The following is an 11,026-nucleotide window of genomic DNA, read 5'->3' as shown; positions in this document are numbered from 1 at the left end:
TTAAAGACGGGGTTTCACCATGTTGGTCAGGCTAGTCTTGAACTCCCAACCGCAGGTGATCTGCCAGCCTTGGTCTCCAAAGTGCTTGGATTACAGGCGTGAGCCACCACACCCGGCCTCAGTTCCAGCTTTAAACAAAATATATGTCCCCAAAACTCACAACCTATTGGGGGAAGTTAGACAGATACTAGACCCAACTAACTATAATTGAGAGTGACACATATCAATTTAAAAGAATAAATGAAATGCTTAAAGAGCACAAAAGAGAAAGAACAACAATATGTAATTGTTTAATATTTTGGATTTGAGAATCTATGAAAACAGTGTGTTTGGTTTATTTGTCTAGGAGTCATACATTATTCACTCTTATCAGGGAATATTTTTAATAGAGAAAGAGCATGGAAATAGAAAAACAGTAACAAAAAATTGTCTTATATAAAGAGTTTTATCACTGTAAGGGACAGTCATAATCTATCCTATACATTCATTTTACAGATGAAGAAGCTGAGCTTGAGAGAGGTTAGGGGACTTGTCCAAGGTCATATCAGTAGGGACACAGCCAGGCCTCTTAGAACGCTGAAATCTTTTATCTCTAAATCATTGTACATTCTCTAGAGTTGTACTGTTCGGCATGACAGCCAATAGCCACATGTAGTGATTTAAATGAATTACAGCTGGGTGCAGAGGCTCACACCTGTAATCCCAGCACTTTGGGAGGCCTAGGAGAGTAGATGGCTTGAGGCCAAGGGTTTGAGACCAGCCTTGCCAACATGGTGAAATCCCATCTGTACAAAAAATACAAAAATTAGCCGGGCAGGTGGCACATGCCTCTAGTCTCAGCTGCTTGGGAGGCTGAGGCAGGAGGCAGGAGAATGGCTTGAACCTGGCAGGCAGAGATTGCAGTGAGCTGAGATTGTGCTGCTGCACTCCAGCCTGGGCAACAAAGTAAGACCCTGTCTCAAAAAAAAAAAAATTAATTACAATTAAATAAAATTGAAATTTTAATTCCTCAGTCACACTGGCCAAGTTTTAAGTGTTCAACTGCCAGATGTGGCCAGTGGCTACCATATTGGACAGTCTAGAATGTGAATGTTTCCATTATCTTAGAAAATTCTGCTGGACCATACTGTTCTTGGTGTCAGAGGTTATCTATCTCATGATTCGTAGATATGATTGTAAAATTTATTAATAAATAAATAGTATATAGTGCCAAATAGCAGCCTTTGGAACTTTTACATTAGTGCCCAACTCTCATAAAGGAAAGAATGCATCTTACTTTTCTTCATACCCTCAGTGTGGCACAATGCTAAAAATTTTTTTTTAATTTAAAAATAGTTTGCTACTATTAGTACCAACATTTTCTGCACTTTTTTTTTCTGTGCCAGGCACTATTCTAAAAATTTATTACTGTATGTAAAATCTCATGTATTTTCACAAAAATCTATGAAATTGAAAGTACTATCTCTGTTTTACAGGTGAGAGATTGAGTAATTTACTCAATATCATACAAAGGGTAAGTGGGTACAGGATTTGAAATAAGGTCATTGGACTCTGAGTCAATGTAATTAATCCCTATGACAGTAGAATTTCTCTAAATACTGGATGAATAATTGTTAAAGTTTAGAAAGTGACATCTGTAAAAAAAAAGATAATAGAAAACTAGGAAGTTATACAAATTTGTCTTTTTAGTACTGTGCCTGACACACAGACAATACATTGTACCTTAGAAAGTATTTATCTGGGCTGGGTGTGGTGGCTTACGCCTGTAATCCCAGCACTTTAGGAGGCTGAGGTGGGCAAAATGCCTGAGGTCAGGAGTTGGAGACCAATCTAGCCAACATGGTGAAACCCCATCTATACTAAAAATACAAAAAAATTAGCTGGGCATGGTGATGTGTGCCTGTAATCCCAGCTACTCTGGAGGCTGAGGCAGGGGAATTGCTTGAACAAGGGAAGTGGAGGTTGCAGTGAGCTGAGATCACTGCACTCCAGCCTGGGCGGCAGAGCAAGACTCCGTCTCAAAAAACAAAACAAAACAAAAACAGGAAAAGAAAATATTTATCTGAGACCAAAAGAAACACACACACACAGACACACACCCACAAACAGGATGTATAATCCCCTCACCTTTTTTGTTGTTGTTTCAAACAGCATGTTTTAGTAGAAAAAGATGCACTTTTGAGTTTAAATTTAAATCCTAGTTTCACCATATACAAACTGGATGACCTTGGCTTGTTGCAGAACCCTAAAGACCTGTCTCTTATTCTGAATCTGCATGTTTCCTTAGGGCATTTAACTTGCTCCTAAATTCTATAAATGGAAGTTGCTTTTGCAAACTTGTCCAACCCGCAGCCCATGGGGCTGCATGCAGCCCACTATGGCTTTGAATCTGGTCCAGTACAAATTTGTAAACTTCCTTAAAACATTATGAGATTTTTTATGTGCATGTGACTTTTTTTTTTTTAAAGCTAATTTAAGCTCATCAGCTATTGTTAGTGTATTTTATGTGTGGCTCAAAACAATTCTTCGTCCAGTGTGGCCCAGTACAGCTTTGAATGCTGTCCAACACACATTTGTAAAGTTTCTTAAAACATTATGAGATTTTTTGCAATTTATTTTCTTTTTTTTTTTGAGATGAAGTCTCGCTCTGTCACCCAGACTGGAGTGCAATGGCACGATCTCGGTTCGCTGCAATCTCCACTTCTCGGGTTCAAGCAATTCTCTTGCCTCAGCTTCCCAAGTAACTGGGATTACCGGCATGCACCACCACGCCTGGCTAATTTTTGTATTTTTAATAGAGACAGGGTTTTGCCATGTTGGTTAGGCTAGTGTCGAACTCCTGACCTCTGGTAATCTACTCGCTTCGGCCTCCCAAAGTGCTGGGATTACAGCCTTAAGCCACCACGCCCAGCTTTTTTTTTTTTTTTTTTTTAGCTCATCAGCTATTGTTAATGTATTTTATGTGACGCAAGACAATTATTCCAGTGTAGCCCAGGGAAGGCAAAAGATTGGACACCCCTGTTCTAGAGGGATGACTAAATTCATCACACCATTTGGCAGGAATGCTTCCTAGGTGGTGTGTGTGCTTCATATTGTCCCCACTGAGAAGGCAGGCAGCATCTCACTGCCTCACTTTTAGTGAGGCTAAGCTCAACCAGTGGGTTCAGGAGGTGACAGTCTGATCTCTCCATTTTAAAGTTCCCCATCAACCTTCTATCTCACGGTTTCACTTACTACCAATGCCTGCATGAATTACCATTGCCTACATAAATTACCATTACCTGCATGAATTACCATTGCCTCTGTGAATTTTTCATTAGGGGTTACAATGTGGTAATTTTATAATTCTGTCTTTCTTCCCCCATTTTTGAGCTGGAATTCTTCATTTAAAAACATTCAAACCCTCTCACACCTGTAATCCCAGCACTTTGGGAGGCCCAGGAGGGCAGATCATGAGGTCAAGAGATCAAGACCATCCTGGCCAACATAGTGAAACTCCGTCTGTACTAAAATACAAAAATTAGCTGGGCATGGTGGCACGCGCCTGTAGTCCCAGCAACTCAGGAGGCTGAGGCAGGAGAACCCGGGAGGTGGAGGTTGCAGTGAGCCGAGGTCGCGCCCCTGCACTCCAGCCTGGTGCCTGGTGACGGAGTGAGACTCTGTCTCAACAAAAAAAAAAGAAAAAAAAAATTCAAACTGTCAATAATCAGGACTGTTTGGTTACTTTGAAGTACAGAAAGAGCAGAATAAATGCTATGCTCTTTTCTTTTCCTGCTTGTAGTGCTTTGTTTCTTTCCAAAAGGAGCTTTCACTTTTTCTCCTTTAGTAGCAAAATTAATTTGTGAGTTTTTATATTTTAAATATGCTTCAGTCAGTTGCATTTATTCTCTTTTATGTTTGGTTTTTGTCATCTTTAGCCTATGGGAACCTTTCAAGTGGTCTCCTATGGTTTTTTTAAATTTAAAAAAAAATTTTATTTTGTTTGTTTTTAAGTTTGTGTGTAACTTTATTTTTTCTGGATGAATTTTTTTTTATTTTTTGAAATGGACTTTTGCTCGTGTTGCCCAGCTGGAGTGCAATGGCGCGATCTCGACTCATAGCAACCTCCGCCTCCTGGGTTCAGGCGATTCTCCTGCCTCAGCCTCCCAAGTAGCTGGAATTACAGGCATGTGCCACCAGACCTAGGTAATTTTTTTGTTGTTGTTGTAGTTTTAGTAGAGACGCACGCAGTTTCTCTATATTGGTCAGCCTGGTCTCAAACTCTCAACCTCAGTTGATCTGTCTGCCTGGGCCTCCCAAAGTGCTGGGATTGTAGGCGAGAGCCACTGTACCTGGTCTCCTGTGTCTTTTGACATGCCTCATTAGTTCTGTTTTTTGTTTTGTTTTGTTTTGTTTTTGAGACAAGAGTCCCACTCTTGTCGCCCAGGCTGGAGTGCAGAGGCATGATCTAGGCTCACTGCAACCTTGGCCTTCCAAGGTTCAAGCGATCCTCCTACCTCAGCCTCCCGAGTAGCTGGGATTACAAGTGCACACCACCACACCTGGCTTTTTTTTTTTTTCTTTCTTTTTGAGACCAGGTTCCACTCAGTCACCCAGGCTGGAGTGCAGTGGTGCAATCACGGTTCACTGCAGCCTCCACCTCCCAGGCTCAAACAATTCTCATGCCTCAGCCTTGCAAGTAGCTGGGACCACGGGCACACACTACCACATGCCCTGCTAATTTTTGTATTTTTTGTAGAGACAAAGTTTCGTTCGTCATGTTGCCCAGGCTGGTCACAACTCCTGGAGTGAAGCCATCTGCCTGCCTTCACCTCCCAAAGTGCTGGGATTACAGATGTGAGCCACTGCACCCGGCCTTATTATTCTTGATAACCTTCTTTGGTTTCTGGTTCAGGATGTTCAAGGCTCATCTTGCGTATTCCCTGTCCCAGACTTGGAACTGGTCATACCTTCAAGAAATCTTGATTCCTTTCAGTGTGGAATGCGTTAGGCCACTACAATCAGAGTATAGGAAGTGCCTTTTTTTTTTTTTTTTTTTTTTTTTAAGCAGAGTCTCACTCTGTTACCCAGGCTGGAGTGCAGTGGATTGATCTCTGCTCACTGCAACCTTGGCCTCTCGAATTCAAGCTATTTTCCTGCCTTAGCTTGCTGGGACTACAGGTGCGTGCCACCACACCCAGCTAATTTTTTTTTTTTTTCTAGTAGAGATGGGGTTTCCCTATGTTGGCCAGGATGGTCTCAATCTCTTGACCTGGTGATCTGCCCGACTTAGCCTCCCAAAGTGCTGGGATTACAGGTGTGAGCCACCATGCCTAGCCTAGGAAGTGCTTATTAATAGTAATTGAATTTTACTGCTTCTCAGACATTTCAGTAGACAAAGCTTAGAAATGCATGTTTTAAAACTTTTAAAACAATGAGTTATTACTGAGCATACATATATCCCCATCTACCTGTACCACAACTTAATTTGATGTTAAAACCTCACACCCCAAATTGTGTCTTAAATTCAGTTTTCTTTTAGCTTGTACATGATCTTTCTTTAAAAAAAATCAGTGTGTTTCTTGTTCTTCCTTGTCATTTCCTTTTTAAAAATACTTTTAAAAATTAACGTTTATTTGCTCCAAATAGTTGGTATTAAAAGAAACTTTTATTAAAACCCCAAGTGTAATACTTGAAAATATATTTAGTCAAAAGGGGAACTTTTTTCTTTTTCTTTTCTTTCTTTTTTTTTCCAGACAGTGTCTCATTTTGTCACCCAGGCTGGAGTGCAGTGGCACGATCGCAGCTCACTTCAGCCTCGACTTCCTGGGCTCCAGCAGTTCTTCCACCTCAGCCTCCTGAGTAGCTGAGACTACAGGAACGTGCCACCAATCTCGGCTAATTTTTGGTGTGAGGAGTTTTTTAATAGAGAGGTAGGGTTATTTTGTTTTGATTTTTAAAATCGTTACTTGACTTTGTGATTCTTAGGCTCATATCTTAAGTCAAAACTTACTCTTCAGCCTTGTCTTGCAACTGTGATATATAGAGATGAGGCCACATCAGCAAACAAACATTTTCTTTTCTGATTTTTTTCTTTGGAGGTCGGCAATTTTGTAGTACATTACAGAGTATCCATTTACTTACCCAGTTGGGCCATCTTGGTAGGTGGTTTAGTTAACTTAATGGCCTAAGTGATAAAGATAGTGCCTGAGACAGCTGCTTCTGAGCCAAATGGATTTGGTTCCACCCTGTCTTACTTATTTCCTTGTAGTGTGATCTTAGTCAAGTTCCTTAACTTCTCTAAGCCTCAGTTATCTTGAAAATGTGAGTAATAATAGTGCTTGCTTGGCGTTTAGTAAGCTGTCTATGCTACTCTTACAATCGTTGAAGGGATGCTTTCTTTCACATTTCTTAACAATAACAACTACCACCACCACCACCACCACCACCACCACCACTACCACCACCACCACCATTATCACTACTACTAGTAATAACAGCTACTATTATATTAACTGCCGATAATGTCTACCATTGTAACACGTGCTTCACATACAACTTTAAATTTTTACAAATAAAACTATATATTCTGAAATTGAATGCTTTAGTTGTAAAAAGTCTTTGAGAGTTAAAGGAAGATTTTATCATGGAGAAGGATATTTCTCTCTCTCTGCTATATACTTTTTTTTTTTCCTGAGACAGTTTCACTCTTGTTGCCCAGGCTTGAATGTAATGGCATGATATTGGCTCATTGCAACCTCTATCTCCAGGGTTCAAGCGATTCTCCTGCTTCAGCCTCCCAAATAGCTGGGATTACAGGTATCTGCCACCACACCTGGGTGGTTTTTTTTTTTGAGACGGAGTCTTGCTCTGTCACCAGGCTGGAGTGCAATGGTGTGATCTCGGCTCACTGCAAACTCTGCCTCCTGGGGTCAGGCAATTCTCTGTCTCAGCCTCCTGAGTACCTGGGATTACAGGCACCCACTACCACACCCAGCTAATCTTTTGTATTTTTAGTAGAGATGGGGTTTGACCATCTTGGCCAGGCTAGTCTTGAACTCCTGACCTCGTGATCCATCTGCCTCAGCCTCCCAAAGTGCTGGGATTACAGGCCTGAACCACTGCATCCAGCCTCTCTGCTGTGTACTTAATGAATACTAGAGAAGTACAGTTTTAATAATAGAGTAATTATTAACTATGAAATGTTTCACAAAAAGGAAATGAAAATATTACACATCAAGGAGTATTGTCCCTCAGAGTGCATTACTACTTTTTTCCATTTTCTAAAGAAAAAGGAGAACTGAGGAGAGGCGTGGAAGCATTAACAGGCACCTATTTCCCAAGCTACTCTTTTTTCTTTTTTCCCAACCTCTCCAGCCCCACTTCCTGAAGTGACCAGAGATAGAGGCTGCCTGTTTTACCCACATCCCCTTCCGCAATTTTTCTTTCTATGGAAAAAGAGAAAGGGATAGAACAGAAAGGCTGCAAACCACAATGCTGTGGTGGTTTGTAGTTGATCCAATCTGCATTTTGAGCAATTAATTAGGGGTGCAGAAAGACTTGCTCGTATTTTTTACTGTCTTTTTCTTAGACATTTTCTCAAAGTTACAAATGTGTTTGTTAGTATTTCAGAGGTCTGTAGTGCTATGATATTTAATATAGTTTGTCCTTTTATAATTTTACAATAAAAAATATGGAAAAGCGGCCAGGCGCGGTGGCCCACGCCTGTAATCCAAGCACTTTGGAGGCCAAGGTGGGCGGATCACCTGAGGTCGGGAGTTCAAGACCAGCCTGACCAACATGGTGAAACCCCGTCTTTAAAAAAGAAAAAAACATATGGAAAAGCAATGTAATGCAGTCTTATAAACTTGATGTCAGCTAGATACATAAATATGTAAGTATATAGTGGAAATCACAAGTTGGCTTTCTGTCTTTTTTTTTAATGTCTTACAATCTACAAAAGTGACATGAGATTTTTGGGCCCCTTAGTTATTTGTTTTTGCTGCTGCTTCTGCTGCTTCTGCTGCCGCCACCGCTGCTGCTGCTGCTGCTGCTGCTGCTTCTCCTTCTTTCTTCTTTCTTCTTTCTTTCTTCTTCTTTCTTCTTTCTTCTTCTTCTTCTTCTTCTTTTCTTCTTCTTTCTTCTTCTTCTTTCTTCTTCTTTTTCCTTAAAAATAGGCCAGGTGCAGTGGCTTGTGCCTATAATCCCAGCACTTTGGGAAGCTGAGGTGGGTGGATCACCTGAGGTAAGGAGTTTGAGACCAGCCTGACCAACATGGTGATACCCCATCTCTATTAAAAATGCAAAATTAGCTGGGTGTGGTGGCACATGCCTGTAGTCCCAGCTACTTGGGAGGCTGAGGCAGGAGAATTGTTTGAACCCAGGAAGTGGAGGTTGCAGTGAGCCGAGATTATGCCATTGCACTCCAGCCTGGGAGACAGAGGGAGACTCCGTCTCAAAAAAAAAAAAAAAAAAATAGGAAAAACGAATATAAAAAAAAAAAAAAAAAAAAAAAAAATAGAGACAATGTATCATTATGTTGCTGGTCTCAAAGGTTTGGCCTTAAGCAGTCCTCCTACCTTAGCCCTCTCAATTTGAATGGGATTACAGGCACAAGCCACCACTCCTGTCCAGAAGTTGCATTTGATGTAATGACTAGTTTTGAAAAGTATCTTTTCGTCTTCTACCTGAAGTCAGATTTATTCACATCGACTTCTAGTCAGTTGTTACACCATCTTAGGCATTGGGGCTCTTTGAGATTTAGAGGAAATGGAGGCTGGTGGATAATGCCCACAATTTCAGTGACCCTGAATATCATGCCATATGACATTTAGAATATATTAAACAGACATCTTTTAAACTCCACCCTTCTTTTTTGGGTAGCAGTGGGCTATCAAGGGTAGAGCTCCATAGCACTAAAGAAGTCTGAGGTCAGTTATGTAATTCTTTACATTACCATTATCATTTTTTATTTTTTATTTTCATTTTATTTTTTTGAAACAGAGTCTCACTCTGTCACTCAAGCTGGAGTGCAGTGGCATGATTTCAGCTGCTTCAACCTTCACCTCCCCGCTGTTCAAGTGATTCTCCTGCCTCAGCCTCCTGAGTAGCTGGGATTAGAGGCGTGCACCGCCACACCTGGCTAATTTTTGTATTTTTAATAGAGACAGGATTTCACCATGTTGGCCAGGCTGGTCTTGAACCCTTGACCTCAGGTGATCTGCCCACCCCAGCCTCCCAAAATGCGGGGTTTACAGGCGTAAGCCACTGCACGCATCCTATTTTTATCTATTTATATTTTTTATTTTATTTTATTTTTTGAGACAGAGTCTCACTGTGTCATCCTGGCTGGAGTGCAGTGGCGCAGTCTTGGCTCGCTGCAACCTCGGGAGATTCTCTTGCCTCAGCCTTCTGAATAGCTGGAACTGTAGGAGCACGCCACCTTGCCTGGTTAACTTTTTATGTTTTTAGTAAAGACAGAGTTTCACCATATTGGCCAGGCTGGTTTCGAACCCCTGACCTGCATTGGCCTCCCAAAGTGCTGGGATTACAGGCGTGAGGCACTGTGCCCAGCCACCATTATTATTTTTTAAATGCCCAGTTATATTTTTTATTTGGAATAGAGACAGCTAATTCCTTTTATTCTACCAAGTCTCAGCAGGGAATAAATACTTCCCGTTGTTTTCATGTGAGTATTGCTAATGCACTTGTAGGATTATGTATGTCTTCTGTAATGCTGAAACTGTTATCACCTATTTTTAAATTAATTTTTTTGTGTGTGGGGGACAGGATCTTGTGCCACTGTACAGTGGCATAGTCATAGCTCACTGCAGCCTCCAACTCCTGAGCTCAAGTTATCCTCCCTCCTCAGCTTTCCAAAGTGCCGAGATTCTACACATGAGCCACCAGGCGCAGTCTGATTTAATATTTTTATTTGTGTGATATTTATCTGTCATTTACATATGTTCTATCATATTACTCCTCAAACTATAAGGTGAAGAGACTGAGATTATATGATCCTACATGTATAACTGGATGCTTTTTTAAAAAATTAAAACAATCTGTAGGAGAATGTAGGTTTTCAAGATTTTCAATGATGAAGGGAAGATAACTTGTTGAAGTAGTGATAGATTAAGAGACGGCAAGATTTCCAGACATTTGGTGCTCTGGAAAAAGGCTGAAGGTTCACTTTTGAAGTTATTCCATTGTTCACAGGTAAGCAATCCCATGGTTAACTCTGCGCTAGTTCCCAGCAGTTTTCTGTCTTTAGCCAAGAAGAAAGGTGAAGTGGTTGTTGGATTTTGACTTAGATGCATAAACTAGTGGCACAGCGATTTCTCTTCCAACTTCCACCCTGTTTTGTTCATATGTGGTTGCTGTTGAAAAGTAAATTACTCTGAACTTCAAAATTTTTAAATGTTTGTAGTTGTACTGGTGGGGAGTCTCAGGAGCCTGGCCAAAAACTTGGTGTTTCAGGAACATTTCACTTGACAGACTTTGTTGATTTTCTACTATTTCACCTTTTAACTAGGTGCGCTCTCCCCCCCTGCCCTACTATATATATGACAACATATATATATGCAACTTATAATTGGGTATTGTACATTTTGAGTATATACTTTTTGTAAAAAAACAAACCTAGTAATTTAAGTTCATGGCATTTTGTTTTTATTACCTATAAAAGAAAAGTTGCCAAAGTAGGATCCTGGCTTTTTCTCTAAATCATAGGAATCTCTAATAAAGCTTTGACAAACCCAGCCACTCTGGGAAATCACTGCATACTACTTACTGCCACCAGGAATCATATCAGAGGTCTTCTTTGCTGTGAAAAAGTAGCTCAGGGGCACCAAAATCTTCTATAGAGCTTTAGTGTGTGAGTCTGGGAAACAAGATAGAGTGGTAGATTGCTGTGCATCACCTCTTCTCTGCCCATGAATGGGCATGCTGGGTGTTGGTGCCCTTTTCTGATGAGCACAGGTGCATCCTCAGGGTTGTCCTCAACCAGTCCTCAAGGGACTCTCTCCAGGGAGTTAATCAGAGTTGGCAT

General features: G+C 40.9%; 1 protein-coding gene across 4 annotated transcripts in view; it reads left to right on the top strand.

Moving 5' to 3' along the window:
• The window catches only part of GREB1L (GREB1 like retinoic acid receptor coactivator), a 315,577-nt gene that overhangs the window by 142,343 nt on the left and 162,208 nt on the right, over positions 1-11,026 (top strand). The gene's annotated exons all lie outside the window — the stretch shown is intronic.

Source organism: Cebus imitator, unplaced genomic scaffold (genome assembly GCF_001604975.1).
Source record: "Cebus imitator isolate Cc_AM_T3 unplaced genomic scaffold, Cebus_imitator-1.0 Scaffold12, whole genome shotgun sequence".
Lineage (NCBI taxonomy): Eukaryota > Metazoa > Chordata > Mammalia > Primates > Cebidae > Cebus > Cebus imitator.
This window is presented reverse-complemented; position numbering and strand designations above follow the sequence as displayed.